Source organism: Balaenoptera physalus (assembly GCF_965194825.1).
Source record: "Balaenoptera physalus genome assembly, chromosome: 20".
NCBI classification, from domain to species: Eukaryota; Metazoa; Chordata; class Mammalia; order Artiodactyla; family Balaenopteridae; genus Balaenoptera; species Balaenoptera physalus.
The window spans coordinates 34,075,682-34,098,706 of record NC_138901.1 but is presented as its reverse complement, the minus strand read 5'-3'; the positions used below and the strand labels follow the sequence as shown (position 1 = coordinate 34,098,706).

Below are 23,025 nucleotides of genomic sequence, written 5' to 3'. Positions count from 1 at the left end.
GATGAAAGTAATTGAAGATGACACAGACAGATGGAGAAATATACCATGTTCTTGGATTGGAAGAATGAATATTGTCAAAATGACTCTACTATCCAAAGCAATCTACAAATTCAATGCAATCCCTATCAAATTACCAATGGCATTTTCCCCAGAATTAGAACAAAACATTTTACAATTTGTATGGAGACATGAAAGACCCCGAATAGCCAAAGCAATCTTGAGAATGAAAAACAGAGCTGGATGAATCAGGCTCCCTGACTTCAGACTACACTACAAAGCTACAGTAATCAAAACAGTTTGGTATTGGTACAAAAACATAAAGATAGATCAATGGAAAAGGATAGAAAGTCCGGAGATAAATCCATGCACCTATGATCACCTAATCTATTACAAAGCAGGCAAGAATATACAATGGAGGAAAAACTGACTCTTCAATAAGTGATTCTGGGAAAACTGGACAGCTATATGTAAATGAATGAAATTAGAACACTCCCTAACACTATACCCAAAAATAAACTCAAAATGGATTAAAGACTTAAATGTAAAAAAACTTTTGGCCTAATCTTTGCTGTCTACTTTTTTGTTTGTTTTCTATCTTATTAACTTCTTAGCCTCTCAGTGAGACTTTTCCACATTAAAGTTAGCTAAAGCCTCTTTTTGAGATGATCATATAAATCACTGAAACAGGAGCTATTTTTAGAATAAAAGGGGACACTATTAAATTATATTTATATTTTTATAAATATAGAATAGCTGTATTTAAAATATAGTTTCTCTATTTGGCTGGTAAATTTATTTTACTTATATATTTCTTGGTGTTTGTGTGTATGTGTGCTTATGTGTGTGTCAAGGTGCATATGTGTGTTACTGTTCAATAAGTTTGTTTTTCCTCAGGTTTTCTCAAATCCTGTGGAAAGACAGAGCAAGGATTAAATGAATATATATATATAGGTAGGTAGTAGTAATCTATTATTTAGGCATTTGTTTACATTTTCCAATTTTATAGGTGAAAAGGGCATTTCTTTGTTGTAATAGCTTGTGTTACATTGACTCCTGATGAGTTTGAATATTTTAATAAGTTTACTGGCCATTTGCATTTCATCATGTCTCCTTACATGAGTACCAAATTTGACTCTCACTCATTCTGTTTAAACATATGATTTGTTGACATAGAGATAAATATCTATTATTCAATTATTATAATAACACAATACATTTTAAACCTAAACAATTATTTTTTCTACTAAAATGAATGATAACCAGCGAACTCAGCTAGAAGCATCTGCTCAGCTTTAAACTGATTGTTTATCAGAAATTTCTATATCAAAATGAAGAGGATAACCATGAGCTTAACATGTGGTTTTCTTTATTTAATTCAAATGTTATATATCCTTATACCACCTTTTAAAGCTCAGTATACATAGTTTCTGAAATATCAGAATAACTTATTATTACCATTAATGTAGATTTTTAAGAGCTGATTAACTCATTCTTGGATTTGCATTGATAGAAAATATCTTAAGTTGAAAGTTATGAAGGTAAAATTAGAAAGAAATAATTTTTTGTTGATTGAGATTTATGTGTTGCACTTCTTAATGACCTGTTCATTTCAACAAATGATGACCAGTTCTCTCTGACAGAAATCCCTTAGCGTGTTTCTAGTATAGCATGAATAAATAGTGTTCATTCATTATGTAGCATAGAATTACACTATGGTGTAAATGAACTTATTGCTAATAATTTGTAACTGTTGCAAGTTCCTGTCAGAACACTGCCAAAATGCATTTGGCAAATCTTCCCAGATAACTGGTAAACAGAAAAAGCTAATTACATTTGGGACATTCAGAATGTGAATACATAAGAATCTAATCAGAGGGTAAAATGCACTAAAAGTCTTTGTAAATCTTTACGTGGTTTCTGCTGAATTCCATGTTACACATGGGAAGAGTCAGCATGAGGAACTTCAGTCTACAACTTATACCTTCAGTGAGAAAAAAAAAATTGGTACTGAAACAAAGGGGCAGCTGTCAAAGTCAGCCACAAGAAATAATTCTTGGTTGAAACACTGATTTTCAAAAAGACAAGGAATTTGTGAAGAGCCTACTGCTTGTGTTTCTGAAGATGTTGAAGTTAACTGAAGGTGTGATTTTTTAGTACCCAAGCAATGATAGAAGTCAAAAGGAGCATAATACTCTTCACAAAATTCACAAAAATGCTAGTCAATTTGGAGGCTGAAAATTCTGAATCAAATTGTGATCCTGCAATAAAACTTTGCATTTGAATATTGCCCTTTGAACAGGAGTGTTTAAAGCCAAGTTCAATGTGGAGAATATTTGAACCTTGGATGATCACTGGCTTATCATTTGTATTTCACTAATCATTGTCCATATTGCTTATCATCCATATTCCACTGCCCTAGAAGTTTTATGTAATTGAAACATTTTAGAACAAGCATTCTTATTTAGGGTCTTTGGGTGACTATATACCTTTAGGTGATCCATAGACAACCTGGATGTTTACATGGATTGTGCTTGTGTGTGTGTGTGTGTGTGTGTGTGTGTGTATGTGTGAAAGTGAATGTATCTTTGCTCAAATACCCAGAGAGAGGACTCATCTTTTTTTTCAATGTGATTATGATCATCAAAACATAAGAAATATATCCAGGCTTAAAACTAATCATTTATCTTGATCTTTAAGAAAAATTAATCAATAACAATAATTATAAACTCATTTTCAAAAGATATTCACATACAATAGTTCTAGTAATTCTCCCAGTTTTTCTGTAGAGATAATCACATTTGTATGAGATACCTTGAAGATGACATGTTAATAAACGGCAAACTAATTTTATGTGAAAGTATTCTTTTGCTCTAGGGAGAGAAGCGGTCATTAAAAATATATCTCTTTTTGTATATATATGTCTATGTGTACATGTGTGTGTTTTTCTGTGTGTGTGTGTGCCTATTAGGAGTAGTCCCAGCTTGGTATTTATGAGAGAGGGGAGATTACACTAAATAACAACATAAAAACAGAGTCTCTCAATGCTAGTTAGAAGCTACTCTCTTCTCCTTTGAACCCACTGCCAATCACTGCTGTCTATTTGTCTCATTTTCTATATCATACATAAAACGTGTCTGTATATATATACATATATATCATATAAAAATGATATTTGGTACAGTTACCTGGTTTGCTGTATTATAGAGGTTTATTTTGTTGGGATAATAGTCCTTCCTATGATGTGTTTATTTATGTTAGCTGTCATATACATGCTGGTCTTTCTAAGGTAATTAAAAGATAAGACAAATTACTTATTTTTAAATTTGAAAATACATTTGAGACACTATTTCTAGGATTTTTAGGAAATGCAAGCATAATTATGGTAAAATTATGGTAATCTCCATGATATACTTAAAATAAAAACGACCACTTCTATACACTTCTGATTCTCAATGTTTCACAAATATTATTTACATTTGTGAATTTCTTAGGCCCTGGGAACAGAAATTTAAATGCGTTTCTGGTACTCTGATAGAAATAACTTATCATGTGTTTTAAATACAAAATACCATACCCATGTTTCATATATTAAAGCTTATAGGGTGTCTCAGATAATTAACCTTTTGCCTTACTAAAGGCAACTGATTTTGTTTCGTGTGAAAGACATTTGTCAAATTTCCAACAATATTTTTTTTAAACACTGGAGACCTTTCTAGTTTACATAATGGGCTCTATCATTCTCCAATCAACTATACCCAAAGAGGAATTATTTACTGCAATCTTTCAGTTTTAGTGGGATTGGGAAGAAACCTGCTATACAGATGAGATTTGGAGTTTCCTATTCCTTAAACTTATTTTGTAAAGTTACATCATAGCTTTATGCAGAGCAATGAATTGGCTGCATTTTACTCCATGGCATTTATTAAACTTGAATAGAAAAGCAATGGCTATCTAATAAGACTTTGCTTATTTAAGCCAGGTTACAGTGACACAGATTTCAATAACAGTAACAAAAACAACAGTAAGATAAACAATAATAGCATTAATAATAATAATAGAAATTTTCTGTGAAGTTCATTCCATATACCAGGACTTTCCTTAACTTTCATACACATTAACTCATTTATTCCTCACGATATCATTATAGGTAGACCCATCTTACAGATAAGAAACCTGAGACACAGAAGGGTTAAATAATGCCCAAGTTCATGTAACTGGAAAATGAAGTAGCTAATGATTTGATTCCAAGTCCTCTCGATTGAGTATCCATTTTCTAATCACTGTGTTATGCTGACTCCAAGAAATTCACAGTGTGTCAGAAACTCACTCTCTCAGAGACAGAAAAATGCACATCCTAAATACAATGTGGTCTTATAAGCTGGCTGTCTTAATAAATGCAGAGAAAAGAAAGACAGCATTTTTGTGGGAGGTGAGTGTAAAAGCCTTTATAGGTTTGGGTTAGACCTTGAAAAAATAAGTTGGATTTTAAAAGACAACAGTAAGAAGTGATAAAAATAATATCAGCCAAAGTGGGAGGTTCAGACACTTGTGAAATGTTAAATGCTATTATATTCTGGAGGATGTTTCAATTATTCAAAGTAAAAATAATATATACATCCATATAATTAGCTAACATTCTTTCACAGTTAGTGTTTTAGGTTTCTTACATCTATTTCCACCATGTTGTTAATCTATATTTTTAAATAAACTTTTAAAAGTTTTAGAACAGTTTTAGCTTTAAAGAAAAATTGCAAAGACAGTACAGAGAGTTCCCATATAACCCACATCCAGTTTCCACTATTATCAATATCTTACATTAGTATTTGCATTTGTTCCAATTAATGAACTAATATTGATACATTATCATTAGATAAAGTCCGTACTTTATTCATATTTTCTTAGTATTTATCTAGCGTACTATTTCAGTTCCAGGATCCCATCTAGGATATCACAATAAATTTAACAGTCATATATTTTTGTCTCCTCTTAGCTATGACAATTTCTCCAGACTTTCCTTGATTTTGATTATCTTGACAGTTGGGAAAAGTACTGGTCAGGTATTTTGCAGAACATCTTTTGATTGAAATCTTCTTAAGTCTCTCTCATGATTAGGCTAGGGTTATGTGTTTGGGGGAGAAAGACTACAGAGCTAAACTGCCATTTTCATCACATCACATCAAGGATACATACTATCAATATGGCTCATAACTGTTGATGTTAACCTTAATCACCTGACTGAGGTGATGTTTGTCAGAGCTCTCCACTATAAAGTTACTCTTTCTCCCATACAGTACTTTTTGGAAAGAGCACGTTGTACTTTGGAAGGAAGTCACTATGTACCACACGTATCAAGAGTGGAGATCCAAGCCCCATCTTCTTGACAGTGGAGTGTCTAAATAAATTTGAAATTCTTCTACATGAGAGATTTGTCTATTCTCACTCATATATTAATTTATTCAATCATTTATTTATGTCAATGATGACTCTAGGATATTCATTTTATACTTTGGATTATAATCTAATACAACTTTATGTATTTTATTATTCACATGGTCTCAGATTTGGCCATTGAGAGCTTTTTCAGTTGACTCCTGTTTACTCTGACATATTCATCTCATTGTGGGGTTTTTTTTTTTTTTTGGTTATTGGTTTCATCATTTTGTTTTTCTTTTGCTTGTTCGTTTGTTAAAGACTTCCTTACTTTTTGTCACTACTAGATGCTCCAGGCTCATCTTGTATATTTTCTGCCCCAGTTCAAGAATTGGACATTTATTCCAATGAACTGTGGTTAACTTTATTGGAGAATAGATTGAAAAATCAGGATCTGAGTACCAGGTGTGCCTATTCTTACTAGAGTGTTATGACTTCTATGTCTTAGCTGACACAGAAAGGAAATATATGTATAAATATATGTATATATACTAATATATAGTCATATCTAAAAATATTTCTGTATGTAACCATCTGTACTTATATTAAGCTAACATGACTTCAGACTGATATCTCCAACTCTAATCTATTATCACATGGTTCAGTCTAACCTCCTCCCCTTGCTCATGTATAATGTCCCGCTCCAAAAATGAGAAGCCTGGCTCCCACAAGCCACAATTTTTTTACATAATTGTTTAACTCCAGTGTACATGTATAGTTTTATCAGAATTGTTAACCCATAATTTCATGGGGAACAACTTTATCAACTAAAGTGCAGTGCTATGGACAGATTCATATGCCTTTAGTTTTATAGACTCTACTCATTTCCAAAGTTACTTAGCTCTGCATTATTTTTCCCACCCCCTTTAATGAATTATTTCCTGAATTTGTAATATAGTTCAATTGATTTGTCACGTTTTCCATTCCATCCAGAAATTCTCTGGCCTCCAAAATAATTTTTAAGTTGCATATATTAAGTTTCACACTTTGTGGTATAAAGTTTTATGGATTTTCAACAAATACATAGTGTCTTATATCAACCACTTCAGTATCATATAGTCATTTTACAATCCTAAAAAATCATCTGTGTTTTAGCTATCCAACCCTCCACCCTTCCCTAAGCCACTGACAACATTATTATCTGTAGTGGATTGAATGTTTCCATATTTGCAAAAAGCTTCTCTGCAAATGTAATTAAAGATTTAAAGATTAGGAGAAAATCCTGAATGACTCAGGTGGACACTAAATTCAATGACAAATGAACTTATAAGAAACAAACAGCAGGAAGACACACAGTGAAGAGGAGAAATCCACGTGACCACTGAGGCAGAGATTGGAGTGATATGTCCACCAGCCAGGGAATGTCTGGAGCCAGATGCTTCCAGATGCTGGAAGATGCAAGGAACAGGTTGTCGCCTAGTACCTTTGGAGGGAGTGTGACCCTGTCAAGATCTTTATTTTAGACTTATAATCTCCGGAACTATGAAATAATAAATTTCTATTGTGTTAAGCCACCAAGTTTGAGGTATTTGCTATGGCATCCATAAGAAACTAATATAGCATCACTGTAACTTTGCGTTTTCCAGAATGTCATATAGTTGGGCTCATGTATATAGCATGCAGCCTTTACAGACTGACTTCTTTCATTTAGCAATATGCATTTAAGATTCTTCATTATCTTTTCAAGGCTTGATAATTCCTTTATTTTTCTGCTGAACAGAATTTTATTATATGGATGTTCTGGTTTGTTTATCCATTCACCTATTTAAGTACTTGTCATCTTGGTTACTACTGCTTTTTTTCAACTATGAATAAAGTCGCCATAAACATTCATGTGCAGCTTTTTGTGTGGACATAGGTTTTCAAATCAACTGGGTAAGTACCTAGGATTTGTGATTGCTGGATCATGTGGCAAGGCTATGAAAACTTTCAAAGCAGAAGTGGCATCTTGCATTCTCACTAGCAATGAATGAAAATCCCTGTTGTTCTGTATCTTTATTTGCAATTGGTGTCATCAACTTTTTGGATTTTTACTGTTCTAACAAGTGTGTGGTGTTATCTTTTAATTTGAAATTCCCTAATAATAGATGATGTTAATCATATTTTATATGCTTATTTGAAAGCAGTGTATCTTCTTTGGTAAGATATTTGTTCACATTTTTTTGCCCAGTTTAACTTTTTTTCCTTTTGTGCAATTTTAGTAGTTCTTTGTATATTTTGGAGAGAAGTCATTTATTAAATATATTTTTCACATATTTTCCCTTAGTATGTGGTCTGTCTTTCCATTCTCTTAATAGTGTCTTTTTAAGAAGTGAAGTTTTAAATTTTAATAAATTCCAACTTACCAATCTTTTTCTTGATTCATGATACTAGTGTTTTACATATAAAAAGCTCATTACCAATTCCAAAGTCACATAATTTTCTTCCATGTTATCTTCTAGACATTTTATAATCTTGTGTTCTATATTTAAGTTTGCTATCCCTTTTAGTAATTTTTGTGAAAAGTATAAGATTTATGTCTAAGTTTGTTTATCTGACTATGGATTTTGCATATGGACATCCAGTCATTCTAGCACCAAATTGATTATCCATTCTCCATTGAAATGTCTTTGCTCCTTTGTCAAACTTGACTATATTTGTGTGTCTATTTCTGGGTTCTCTGTTCTGTTCCATTGATCTGTGTGTCTATTATTTTACCAGTACTGTGATGTCTTGATGACTGTAACTCTATCTCAAACCTTGATATTCAGTAGTGTGAGCAGGCTCACTTTGTTCTTCTTCAGTGCTGTGTTGTTTACTCAAGGTTTTTTGCCTTTTCACATAAACTTCAGAATAAGTTTTTCAGTATCTACAAAATAGCTTGTAATTTTGATTGGTATTTTGTTACCTATATGTCAAGATGAGAAGAATTGACATCTTAAAAGTATTAAATGGTATATATTTTTTAGAAATAAGAAAATTGTCTCAGAGTAGCATAAGTTATTTAGTGAGGTCTCATTTTTAATAAATGTCAGGACTTGGATTTGTGCCTTTTAACAGTCTAGCTCCCAAACACAAATTTTTAAATATATCATTACATTCCTTTAATTATAGCAGTCATCACACTACTTATTTTATTTTAGATGACCTATAAACTTTGCAAGTATATGGGTATCTGTTTTATTTTTGTTTCTCCAACAATTATTCAAGTATGTCACACATATTGCAAATGTAACTATTTTATTTTCCACTGCTATTAACCTTGCTCTGGACAGCACATCCCCTGAATAACAAGTCTCAGGGAGGCACTCATCTTCCCCTACTGTCATTCTCAATCTAGCTTTAGCCAGTTTGATCATTAAAATAAATATAATAAAAAAGGTTAAACAAATCTTTCTACTTCTCTGCTTAAACCTCTCCGAAAGTGTTCTGTTGAAAATAAATCAAATCCAAATATGTACCATGGCTTGTGAGGGCCTGTACAAACTGATTCTTTTTTACCTCTCTGATCTCACATGGAAATCATATTCCTCTTCTTAATTGGGCTTGAGTCATATAAGCCCTCTTTCTGGTCTTTGAAATTGCTAAGTTCATCCTTTAATAGACTTTTGCCTTAATTATTCCTTCTCCCTGGTATTTTTTCCCTAAATGTGTACAAAGGAGGTTCCTTGTCATGAAAAATCTCAGTCCAAATGTCATTTCCTCACAAAGGCCTATCTAAACACCTTACCTAAAACAACTAACCAACCTCTTGCTGCCCTCACACCATTCTACTCTAGTGAGTTTTAACGTTGTTTTGTTTGCACAGCACCTATGATTATCTGAAATTTACTCATTTCATTATTTCATTGTTTATTGTCCATATAATGAACTTTAATTTAAGATTCATGAGGCAAGGATCTTGTCTGACAGTTTCACCATTCAATAAATGTGTTTTGAGTGAACAAATAGGGAAATGACTAATAAACACTAATTATTTCTTGAAATTAAACATATTAGTTGTTAATCTAATATTATTTTGATTACCCCTAAATTGTATACTTATTATATAACTAATGTATATTATGCTGAATTTACTGAGTATTTCATGCATCAGGCTTTTGTGCCAGGTCTGCTAGTAGATGTAACATAAACCTTTATTTCCTATTTTTTTATTTTATAGGCTTGTCTGGCACTGCCTATTCTCAAATGTTGGTGCTGCCTAATTTGGTCCATCAACCTTCTCCTTTGCACACTATCTTTAGGTGACAACATTGAAAGTTCAAACTCCCCTTTTTTGCCTGAACAGACCCATATATAAGTTTTTATCTAATAACTTTTTCTCAAGATTCAAATTATAATAGTCCTCTGCCTGCCAGATAGATTGCCCTGGATATTTTATAAGCATTTATAATTCAACAAGTAAGCCTTCAATCTGACCCAACTTCTTTTCTACATAGTTTTGTTTGAGTGAAAAGCCAATATGTGTTTTGAAAAAGCAAACATATGCACATAGATTTTTAAAATTTTACACATTTTGTCTTTTTATTAAGGGAACAAAGCCTTTCTGGAATTTGAAGACATGGCTTATCCATATCTGTAAATACTAAGCATTCAGTTTGCAAATTTTAATGACACTTGCGCTCAGACATTTATGGAATACTTTGTCATAACATACTAACTGTTTTTAAATTCACATAATGAAGTACAAGGCATTCCCCTGTGAAAACAGTATGGGAATAAATCTACATATGATGAAAAATCTTACCAAAGGAGTATGCTTAGGTTAATTGCAAAAAAACAATTATGCAAACACCACTCCTTATGTTAATTTGGGATCTGCAGGAAGTTGTATGCTAAAAGATTTAAAATATGACTCACCTTCCCTGGCCTCCTTCAGGGTACTTAAAAGTAGCCTCTTAGTATATTAAACAATTTGGGTGTGGTCAAAATGTGTACAAACTTAAATGATACGTCTTCGTTTTTTTATCCCTTTTCATTTTTGTATGCTTAAGAAGCAGCAACTTAAAATAAAGTTCTCCATATAAAAAAATAAATCTCAACTCATTTGGAAATAATGAAAAAGCAGTTGACTATTGGGCAGGTTCCTGAGCAACCATCAATACCTGCATTATTTCAACTAACATTTTTGGAACACCTAACAGGTGTCATACCCTGGGAATATAAAAGTAAAAAGAAGAAGAACTCTCTTTTCATCATTTTGAAATGTAGAAAAGAACCAAATACCTAAGTAGCCACTACAACATTATATGGCATTTGTTATAATGATGCTAACTAAACTATATATGGGATTTAAGAACGCTTATCAAATATGATAATTGATCTGAGAATGAAAGAATAAGTTAGTGTGTTTGGTGAAAACAATCAAGAAAAATCATCTGAAGCAAAAGTTTTAGCAAATGGAAAGGAATAGAGGCGCTGGCTTGTCTTAGCATAAACATGGAATTTTAAGTAGTTTAGTGTTGTTGAATTGCAAAGAATACATGTGAAAGGTGAAAAAGAGACTAAGTGACACTAAATCATGGAATGCTTTGGTCATAAGAAATATTGTGTATTTGTCTTTCCGGAAATGAGGAATATATGCAAATATTTGAATAGAGACTGACACAATTGGATTAAGTGCTAAAGTATCAAACTGTTAAAACTATATGATGTAACTGTAAATATATAGGATATTGTGAGAGTTTAAAACAAGGAGTTGAAAATGGTAAGAGGTTACCAAAATATTCAAAGTTAAAGTTATAAATTCAAATGTAAAGTGTGTGAAAATAAATGAAGATCACCCAAATGAAAGGAGAGGTTATTTATTTAGATCTTGGTATAGCAAGAGAGTCAACCATTATCACTTGCATTTGGCAGACACTCAAGATAGGTAACAAATGAGAAAGCTTTATAGTGCAAAAATGAAGGCTTCAGGTTTGTTCTAATTAGAAGTTGTTGGCATGGGGAAACTGGAGGCACACTAACATGAAATGGGGGATCCTATGTGATTGTATTGAAGAACTGTGGCTTTCTCTGGTTGGTCCTGAATTGGAAACAGGAACAACAATAGGGAAGTTGACAGATCCTGACCCTTCTTGGCTGGTTGCTAGAAGTTTTAGTTTGGCTTCCTGGGCTGGTTCCTGAGGAAATTGCCAATTAGCTTTTGGATTGGTTAGTACAGAGTGATTGATCAGAGTTCTGTTGTTATATGTGGTCTGTATATTTTTCTTTTTGTATATCCATCCTTTCAAGTGGGTAAATATATATGTAGATTGTATAATTGCATGACTTGACCAGTGATTATATATGACTTTGAGGAAGGACATCCAGAAGAGCAGGGGAACAGTTTCAGGAGTAGAATAGATATTTATTTAATGCTACTTGTCAGGCACTTGGCTAAGATTTGTAGTATCCTCACCTCTTAATCCTTACCTTAAGTCAGAAGATAAGTATACATGGCCAAAGAAGGCTATTCCCAGCATAAGGCAACTCATTGAAGTGATTCAGAGATAATTAGTTTCTGACCATACATTTAAACCTAAAATTTTTTAAAATATATATTATTTTCAAAATAAAGATAAACTTTTGGCACTTTTAAAGTTCAATTTTTTGGCACTGCCTTCAGGAAATTAGTACTTGAAAATCAGGTTCAAGATAACTTAAAAAGAAGTTTGAGGAGAATTAAAAGGAAGATGATAAAATTTCTTTCTTTGCATTTCTTTTCTTTTACTTTAAAAAAATCTTTAGCACCACCAGACCAGCTTTGCAACAAATGCTAAAGGAACTTCTCTAAGCACAAAAAAAGGCCACTCCTAGAAATAAGAAAATTATGAATAGAAAAGCTGGTAAAGGCAAGCATAAAGTAAAGGTAAGAAAACATCTGCACACAAATATGATATTAAAACTAGCAATTGTGAGAAGAAGAGAGCACAAATGCAGGATATTGGAAATGCATTTAAAATTAAAAGACCAGCAACTTAAACAATCTTTTTTATATATAGACTTCTATATCAAATCCTCATGATAATCTCAAACCAAAAATCTAAAACAGATAAACACACAAAAGAGAAAAAGGAATCTAAACACAACACTAAAGTTAGTCATCAAATCACAAGAGAAGAGAGCAAAAGAGGATAGGAAATAAAGAGACCTACAAAAACAAACCCCAAACAATTAAGAAAATGGCAATAGGAACATACACATGGATAATTACCTTAAATGTAAATGGATTAAATGCTCCAACCAAAAGACACAGACTGGCTTAATGGATACAAAAACAAGTTTTGTATATATGCTGTCTACAAGACACCCACTTCAGATCTAGGGACACATACAGACTAAAAGTGAGGGGATGGAAAAGGCATTCCATGCAAATGGAAATCAAAAGAAGCTGGAGTAGCAATACTCATATCAAACAAAATAGACTTTAAAATAAAGACTCTTATAAGAGACAAAGAAGGACACTACATAATCATCAAGGGAACAATCCAAGAATAAGATATAACAATTTTGAATATATATGCACCCAACACAGGAACATCTCAATATATAAGGCAAATGCTAACAGCCATAAAAGGGGAAATCGGCAGTAACACAATAGTAGTGGGGAACTTTAACACCCCACTTACACCAATGGACAGATCATCCAGGCAGAAAATTAATAAGTAAACACAGGATTTAATGACACATTAGACCAGATAGAATTAATTGATATTTATAGAGCATTCCATCCAAAAGCAACAGAATACACATTAATCTCAAGTGCACATGAAACATTCTCTAAGATTGACAACAAGCTGGGCCACAAAGTGAGCCTTGATAAATTTAAGATGATTGAAATCATATCAAGCATCTTTTCTGACCACAATGTTGTGAGACTGGAAATCAACTACAGGAAAAAAACTGTAAAAAACACAAATACGTGGAGGCTAAACAATATGCTATGAAACAACAAATGGATCATGGAAGAAATCAAGAGGAAATTTAAAAATACCTAGAGACAAATGAAAATGAAAACACGGTGATCCAGAATCTATGGGAAGCAACAAAAGCAGTTCTAAAAGGAAAGTTTATAGCAATACAATCATACCTCAAGAAACAAGAAAAATCTCAAATAAACAACCTTACCTTATACCTAAAACAACTAGAGGAAGAAGAACAAACAAAACCCAAAGTTAGTAGAAGGAAAAAAATCATAAAAGAAGAGCAGAAATAAATGGAATAGAGAAGAAAACAATAGAAAAGTTCAATGAAAATAAAAGCTTGTTCTTTAAAAAGATAAACAAAATTGATAAACCTTTAGCCAGACTCATCAAGAAAAAAAGGGAGAGGGTGCAAATCAATAAAATTAGAAATAAAATATGGACACCACAGAAATACAAAGGATCATAAGCGATTACTACCAGCAACTATATGCCAGTAAAATGGATGACTTGGAAGAAATGGACAAATTTTTAGAAAGGTACACTCTCCCAATACTGAACCAGGAAGCAATAGAATATATAACCAGACCAGTAACAAATACTGAAATTGAAACTGTGGTTTAAAACCAAAAAAAAAATTCAGTACCAGATGGTTTCACAGGTGAATTCTATTGAACATTTAGAGAAGAATTAACACCTATGCTTCTGAAATTATTCCAAAAATTTACAGAGGAAGGAAACTCCCAAACTCATTCAATGAGGGCACCATCACCATGATACTAAAACCAAAGATAACACCAAAAAAGAAAATTACAGGCCCATGTTGCTGATGAACATAGACACAAAATATCCTCCACAAAATACTAGCAAACCAAATCCAAAAATACATTAAAAGTATCATATACCATGATCAAGTTGGATTTATCTGAGGGATGTAAGGACTCTCCAATACATGCAGATCAATCAATGTGACACACCACATTAACAGATTGAAGAATAAAAACCATATGATCATATGGATAGATGCAGAAAAAGCTTTTGACAAAAGTCAACACACACTTATGATAAAAACTCTCCAGGGGCTTCCCTGGTGGCACAGTGGTTGAGAATCTGCCTGCCAATGCAGGGGACACGGGTTCAAGCCCTGGTCTGGGAGGATCCCACATGCCGTGGAGCAACTAGGCCCATGTGCCACAGCTACTGAGCCTGCGCGTCTGGAGCCTGTGCTCCGCAACAAGAGAGGCCGTGATAGTGAGAGGCCCATGCACCACGATGAAGAGTGGCCCCTGCTTGCCACAACTAGAGAAAGCCCTCATACGGAAACGAAGACTCAACACAGCCAAAAATAAATAAATAAATAAATTTAAAAATAAAAATAAAAAACTCTCCAGAAAGTGGGCATAGAGGGAACATACCTCAACATAATAAAGGCCATATATGACAAACCTGCAGCTAACATTATACTCAACCACGAAAAGCTGAAAGCATTTCCTCTAAGATCAGGAACAAAACAAGGACGTTCACTCACTCCACTTTTATTCAACATAGTTTTGGAAGTCTTTAGCCATGGTAATCAGAGAAGAAAAAGAAATAAAATAATCCAAATTGGAAAAGAAGAAGTAAAACTGTCACTGTTTGCAGATGACATAATACTATACATAAAAAATACTGAAGATACCACCAGAAAACTACTAGAACTTACCAATTAATTCAGTAAAGTTGCAGGATACAAAAGTAATACACAGAAATCTATTGCACTTTTATTTGTTAGCAACAAAAGATCAGAAAGAGAATTTAAAGAAATAATCCCATTTACCATCACATCCAAAATAATAAAATACCTAAGAATAAACCTACCTAAGAAGACTAAATACCTATTCTCTAAAAACTATACAACTCTGATGAAATGAATAGAAGATGAGACAAACAGATGGAAAGATATACCATGTTCTTGGATTGGAAGAATCAATATTTTCAAAATAACTATAGTACTCAAGGCAGTGTACAGATTCAGTGCAATCCCTATCAAATTAGAAACGACATTTTTCCAGAATTAAAACAACAAAAAATTACAATTTGTATGGAAACACAAAAGACCCCAAATAGCCAAAGCAATCTTGAGAAAGAAGAACGGAGTTGGAGGAATCAGGCTCCCTGACCTCAGACTATACTACAAAGCTACAGTAATGAAGACAGTATTGTACTGGCACAAAACCAGAAATAAAGATCAATGGAAAAGAATAGAAAGCCCAGAGATAAACCCACGCCCCTATGGTCACCTAATCTATGAAAAAGGAGGCAAGAATATACAATGGAGAAAAGACAGTCTCTTCATTAAATGGTGCTGAGAAAACTGAACAGCTACATGTAAAAATATGAAATTAGAAAATTCTTTAACACCATACACAAAAATAATCTCAAAACAGATCAAAAACCTAAATATAAGACCAGATACTATAAACATCTTAGAGGCAATCATAGGCAGAACACTGTTTGACATAAATTGCAACAATATCTTTTTTGAGCTGTTTCCTAAAGTAATGGAAATAAAAACAAAAATAAACAAAGAGAATCTAATTAAATTCATAAGCTTTTGCACAGCAAAGGAAACCATAGACAAAATGAACAGACAACCCACAGAATCAGAGAAAATATATGTAAACCATGTAACCAACAAGAGATAAATCTCCAAAATTTACAAACAGCTCATGCAGCTTAATATCAAAAAAATGAACAACCCAATCAAAAAAATGGGCAGAAGACCTAAACAGACATTTCTCCAGAGAAGACATTACAGATGGCCTAGAGGCACATCAAATGATTCTCAACATCACTAATTATTAGAGAAATACAAACCAACACTACAATAAGATATCACCTCACACCACTCAGAATGACCATTATCAAAAAATCTATAAACCATAAATGCTGGAGAGGGTGTGGAGAAAAGGGAACCCTCCTACACTGTTGGTGGGAACGTAAATTGGTACAGCCACTATGGGGAACAGTATGGAGGTTCCTTAAAAATCGAATTATAGAGTTACCATATGATCCAGCAATCCCACTTCTGGGCATATATCCTGGGAACAACATGGTTCAAAATGATACATGCACGCCCATGTTCATTGCAGCACTGTTACAGTAGCCAAGACATTGAAACAACCTAAATGTCCATTGACAGATGAATGGATAAGAAGATGTACTACATATATACGATGGAATATTACTCAGCCATTAAAAAGAATGAAATAATGCCATTTGCAGCAACCTGGATAGCCCTGCAGACTATCATACTATGTGAAGTAAGTCAGACAGAGAAAGAAAAATATCATATGATATCACTTATATGTGGAATATAAAAATATATACAAATGAATTTAGGTACTAAACAGAAACAGACACACAGACTTTGAGAAGAAGCTTATGGTTACCAAGGGGAAGGGTTTGGGGGAGAGATAGATTGGGAATTTGGGATTGACACATACACATTGCTATATTTAAAATAGATAACCAGCAAGGACCTACTGTATAGCACGGGGAATTCTGTTCAATATTCTGTAATAACATAAATGAGAAAAGAATTTGAAAAAGAAGAGGTATAAGTGTATGTATAACTGAATCACTTTGCTGTACACCTGAAACTAGCATAACACTGTTAATCAACTATGCTTCAATATGAAATAAAAATTAAAAAAAAAATCTTTGGACTTTTAAATAGTAGTGCTTAGGGGAATGTACAGTGCTCCATTCTTTGTAAAATAGTATTCTTCATTCCCTGAGCTTAACGTATAATTAGACTAGGCAAAAAAGAAAAATGAGCTAGATGCCCTTTGATCAACTGGTAAACCTTTCTTTACTGCACGAGTAATTGTTCACAATGTCAACAGACTTACACATTATATTGACTACAGGAGAAATTTCCTAGGTATGCTTACTAAATGATCTTAGAAATGAATTAACCCAGCCAAATTTTGGAGAAAACTTCAAATATAGTGGGAGTCTTTTGTTGCTGTTTTTTGTTGGTTTGTTTTGTGGGGATATTTAATACTCATCTTTTTTTGATCATCAGTTTCTGAATGTATAACTGAGCTGCTTCCCACAGCTTAGTCAACAAGACAACATGTTTTGGAAAACCTACAATATACAGTGTATTAAGGTCAAGATCCAAAGAAGTATAAAGCAGAGTTCTTGCCCTTGAGGTGCATATAGAATGAAGTAGGGGATGGCGCAGTTAGCTGGGTATAGAGTTTTCTATATATATGTAGGAAAGCACTAACAATAATACAGGAAAAAACAAAAATACCAATTAACCAGTGAAGAAAATCTGTCTTGGATTTCATAGGATATAAAGATAACACTGAACTTTGTGTTCACTAAAGTCTTGGGAAAAGAAATAAAAGTCTTTTCTATATGTTTGGAAATCTAGACAGAAAGTACTGGATTTCCTCTTATAAAATTTAATGGCATTATTTTGTTTAGTCCAGAAGTGGAAAATATATATTGAATATTTTTTGAAGAAAGATATGTATTGAATAATAATTTTCACCCAACATTGGACCTGGCACATTATATACCCATTTTTTTTAATCCTTACCACAAACCTGAAGAGTAGGTAATATTAGACATGTTGTTCAAATGAGTAACTGAATCTTGAGAACACACTTTTTAGGTCTTTAAAACAATGCTGATTTCTCCGAAAGTAAGAAACTGCATAAGGCCCCAGGAGTTCCCTTATTGGAGAGACATGCATCTAGAATAAGTTTGGCCATAGAAAAGGAAGGTAAGTTTCTTTAGGGACCCCGTTTCACAATACGGTATGACAGGAGGGACTAGGCAGGAGGAGAAACCCCCCACTCCACCCTGGAAATTTAACTCATTTTATATATATATTTTAAAAACTTCTGGAGTAGAAAAAATGTTGGAAGCAAAAAAAAAAAAAAAAAAACACTACTATTTTTGTAGCTATTGAAAAAAAAAACTGAACAGTCTGAAGTATCTCTAAAGTATTCATTGTTGAACAAGAAACAACACAGAAGCATGTCCTGGCCGTCATGTACTAGTCTACACATCAGGAATATCATATTGAACAAGGAGTGAGCCGGAGAAGCATGCATTCTAGTAGGGAGACTGACCAGTAAACAGATAAATAAATAAAAATACAGTTTAAGATTATGAAGTAAGATACATCAAGAGATGAAGAAGGACATTCCCCTAAAGCAGTTGTCACAACATATATTTTTATCAAATCACACTTACTGATATTTAATTTATATCTGTGAAAATTGTGTGTGTGTGTGTGGTTTGAAAAATGCATCCAGCTCCACGAGGTTTGAGAAATGCAATCAGTTGTATAACAACCAACATAATTAAAATATAAAATATTTCTAATACCCATCAAAATTACCCCATTCCCCTTTGTAGTCAGACTCCTTCACCTCACACCCAGTCCCTGGCAACTGATGATCTGATATCTGTTCCTATAACTCGCAATTTCCAAAATAACATGTTAATGGAAACACTGTAGCTTTTTGGGTTCTGGCCTCATTTCTTTAGCATTTTTGGACTTAATTCATATTGGAGGATACATCAGTAATTAGTTCCTTTTTTATTGTTAAATATATTTTGAATTCTCCCAGCAGTGTGTGGGAGTTCAGTTGTGTCACATCCTTCCCAAAACTTTGTACAGCCTGTTTAATTTTGTTTAAATTCTAGCCTTTCCAGTATATGTGCAGTGAAATCTCATTGCAATTTTAATTTGCTCATCCCTAATGACTACTGAGGCTGAAAATTATTTCCATGTGCTTATTTGCCATTTCTCTTTCCTTGGTGAAGTGTTTGTTCACATTTTTTTTTTAAACATCTTTATTGGAGTATAATTGCTTTACAATGGTGTGTTAGTTTCTGCTTTAAAACAAAGTGAATCAAGTTTCTGCTTTAAAACAAAGTGAATCAGCTATACATATACATATATCCCCATATCTCCTCCCTCTTGTGTCTCCCTCCCACCCTCCCTAACCCACACCTCTAGGTGGTCACAAAGCATGGAGCTGATCTCCCTGTGCTATGTGGCTGCTTCCCACTAGTTATCTATTTTATATATGGTAGTATATATAAGTCCATGCCACTCTCTCACTTCATCCCAGCTTAAGACTTCCACTCCCTGTGTCCTCAAGTCCATTCTGTACGTCTGTGTAATTGTTCCTGCCCTGCCCCTAGGTTCTTCATTAACATTTTTTTTTTTTTTTAGATTCCATATACATGTGTTAGCGTACAGTATTTGATTTTCTCTTTCTGACTTACTTCACTCTGTATGACAGACTCTAGATCCATCCACCTCACTACAAATAACTGAATTTCATTTCTTTTTATGGCTGAGTAATATTCCATTGTATATATGTGCCACATCTTTATCCATTCATCTGTCGATGGACACAGGTTGCTTTCATGTCCTGACTATTGTAAATAGAGCTGCAATGAACATTGTGGTACATGACTCTTTTTGAATTATGGTTTTCTCAGGGTATAGGCCCAGTAGTGGGATTGCTGGGTTGTATGGTAGTTCTCTTTTTAGTTTTTTAAGGAACCTCCAAACTGTTCTCCATAGTGGCTGTATCAATTTACATTCACATCAACAGTGCAAGAGGGCTCACTTTTCTCCACACCCTCTCCAGCATTTGTTATTTGTAGATCTTCTGATGATGCCCATTCTAACTGGTGTGTGTTGATACCTCATTGTAGTTTTGATTTGCATTTCTCTAATGATTAGTGATGTTGAGCATTCTTTCATGTGTTTGTTGGCAATCTGTATATCTTCTTTGGAGAAATGTCTGTTTAGGTGTTCTGTCCATTTTTTGATTGGGTTGTCTGTTTTTTTGGATATTGAGCTGCATGAGCCACTTGTAAATTTTGGAGATTAATCCTTTGTCAGTTGCTTCATTTGCAAATATTTTTTTCCCATTCTGAGGGTTGTCTTTTCACCTTGTTTATGGTTTCTTTTGCTGTGCAAAAGCTTTTAAGTTTCATTAGGTCCATTTGTTTATTTTTGTTTTTATTTCCATTTCTCTAGGAGGTGGGTCAAAAAGGATCTTGCTGTGATTATGTCAAAAAGGGTCTGCCTATGTTTCCCTCTAAGAGTTTTATAGTGTCTGGCCTTACATTTAGGTCTTTAATCCATGTTGAGTTTATTTTTGTCTGTGGTGTTAGGGAGTGTTCTAATTTCATTCATTTACATGTAGCTGTCCAGTTTTCTCAGCACCACATATTGAAGAGGCTGTCTATTTTCCATTGTATATCTCTGCCTACTTTGTCAAAAATAAAGTGACCATATGTGCGTGGGTTTATCTCTGGGCTTTCTATCCTGTTCCATTGATCTATATTTCTGTTTTTGTGTCAGTACCATACTGTCTTGATTATTGTAGTATACTCTGAGGTCTGGGAGCCTGATTCCTCCAGCTGCGTTTTTCTTTCTCAAGATTGCTTTGGCTATTCAGGGTCTTTTGTGCTTCCATACAAATTGTGAAATTTTTTGTTCTAGTTCTGTGAAAAATGCCATTGGTAGTTTGATAGGGATTGCATTGAATCTGTAGATAGCTTTGGGTAGTATAGTCATTTTCACAATGTTGATTTTTCCAATCCAAGAACATGGTAGATCTCTCCATCTGTTTGTATCATCTTTAATTTCTTTCATCAGTGTCTTATAATTTTCTGCATACAGATCTCTTGTCTCCTTAGGTAGGTTTATTCCTAGGTATTTCGTTCTTTTTGTTGCAATGGTAAATGTGAGTGTTTCCTTAATTTCTCTTTCAGATTTTTCATCATTAGTGTATAGGAATGCAAGAGGTTTCTGTGCATTAATTTTGCATCCTGCTACTTTAAAAATTCATTGATTAGCTCCAGTAGTTTTATAGTAGCAACTTTAGGATTCTCTCTGTATAGTATCATGTCACCTGCAAACAGTGACAGCTTAATTCTTCTTTTCTGATTTGGATTCCTTATATTTCTTTTTCTTCTCTGATGACTGTGGCTAAAACTTCCAAAACTATATTGAATAATAGTGCTGAGAGTGGGAAACCTTGTCTTCTTCTTTATCTTAGTAGGAAATGGTTTCAGTTGTTTACCATTGAGAATGATTTGGCTGTCGCTTTGTCATATATGGCCTTTATGATGTCGAGGTAAGTTCCCTCTATGCTTACTTTCTGGAGGGTTTTTATGATTAATGGGTGTTGAATTTTGTTAAAAGTTTTTCTGTATCTATTGAAATGATTATATGGTTTTTATGCTTCAATTTGTTAATAAGGTGTATCACATTGAGTGATTTGCATATATTGAAGAATCCTTGCATTCCTGGGATAAACCCCTCTTGATCATGGTGCATGATCCTTTTAATGTGCTGTTGGATTCTGTTTGCTAGTATTTTGTTGAGGATTTTTGCATCTGTGTTCATCATTGATATTGGCCTGTAGTTTTCTTTCTCTGTGACATCTTTGGTTTTGGTATCAGGATGATGGTGGCCTCATAGAATGAGTTTGGCGATGTTCCTCCCTGTGCTATATTTTGAAAGAGTTTGAGAAGTATAGGTGTTAGCTCTTCTCTAAATGATTGATAGAATTCCATTGAGAAGCCATCTGGTCCTGGGGTTTTGTTTGTTGGAAGGTTTTTAATCACAGTCTCAATTTCAGTGCTTGTGATTGGTTTGTTTATATTTTCTATTTCTTCCTGGTTCAGTCACAAAAGGTTGGGCTTTTCTAAGAATTTGTCCATTTCTTCAAGTTTGTCATTTATTGGCATATAGTTGCTTTTAGTAATCTCTCATGATCCTTTTTATTTCTGCAGTGTCATTTGTTACTTCTCTTTTTTCATTTCTATTTCTATTGATTTGAGTCTTCTCCCTTTTTTTCTTGATGAGTCTGGCTAATGGTTTATCAATTTTGTTTACCTTTACAAAGAACCAGCTTTTGGTTTTATTGGTCTCAGCTATTGTTTCCTTCATTTATTTCTGATCTGATTTTTATGGTTTCTTTCCTTCTGCTAACTTTGGGGGTTTTTTTGTTCTTCTTTCTCTAATTGCTTTAGGTGTAAGGTTAGGTTGTTTATTTGAGATTTTTCGTGTTTCTTCAGGTAGGATTGTATTGCTATAAACTTCCCTCTTAGAACTGCTTTTGCTGTATCTCATAGGTTTTGGGTCATCATACTTCATAGTGCTTTCATTGTCATTTGTTTCTAGGTATGTTTTGATTTCCTCTTTGATTTCTTCAGTGATCTCTTGGTTATTAAGTAGTGTATTGTCTAGCCTCCATGTGTTTTTATTTTTTACAGATTTTTCCCTGTAATTGATATCTAGTCTCATAGTGTTGTGGTAAGAAAAGATACTTGATACGATTTCAATTTTCTTAAATTTACCAAGGCTTGATTTGTGACCCAAGATATGATCTATCCTGGAGAACGTTCCATGAGCACTTGAGAAAAAAGTGTATTATGTTGCTTTTGGATGGAATGTCCTATAAATATCAGTTAAGTCCATCTTGTCTAATGAATCATTTAAAGCTTGTGTTTCCTTATTTATTTTCATTTTGGATGATCTGTCCATTGGTGAAAGTGGGTGTTACAGTCCCATACTATGATTGTGTTACTGTCAATTTCCCCTTTGATGGCTTTTAGCATTCACCTTATGTATTGAGGTGTTCCTATGTTGGGTGCATAAAGATTTACAATT

At 33.5% G+C, this 23,025-nt stretch overlaps 2 long non-coding RNA genes across 2 annotated transcripts in view; one reads left to right on the top strand and one right to left on the bottom strand.

The window, feature by feature from the left end:
* LOC309650637 overlaps positions 1-23,025 on the bottom strand; it is a 465,308-nt gene that overhangs the window by 281,088 nt on the left and 161,195 nt on the right. The window lies entirely within an intron of this gene.
* Positions 937-23,025, top strand: part of LOC309650634 — a 219,292-nt gene continuing 197,203 nt past the window's right edge. The window contains exon 1 of the long non-coding RNA XR_014257659.1: positions 937-22,385. This is a non-coding gene — a long non-coding RNA (uncharacterized lncRNA). The remainder of the gene's footprint in view (positions 22,386-23,025) is intronic.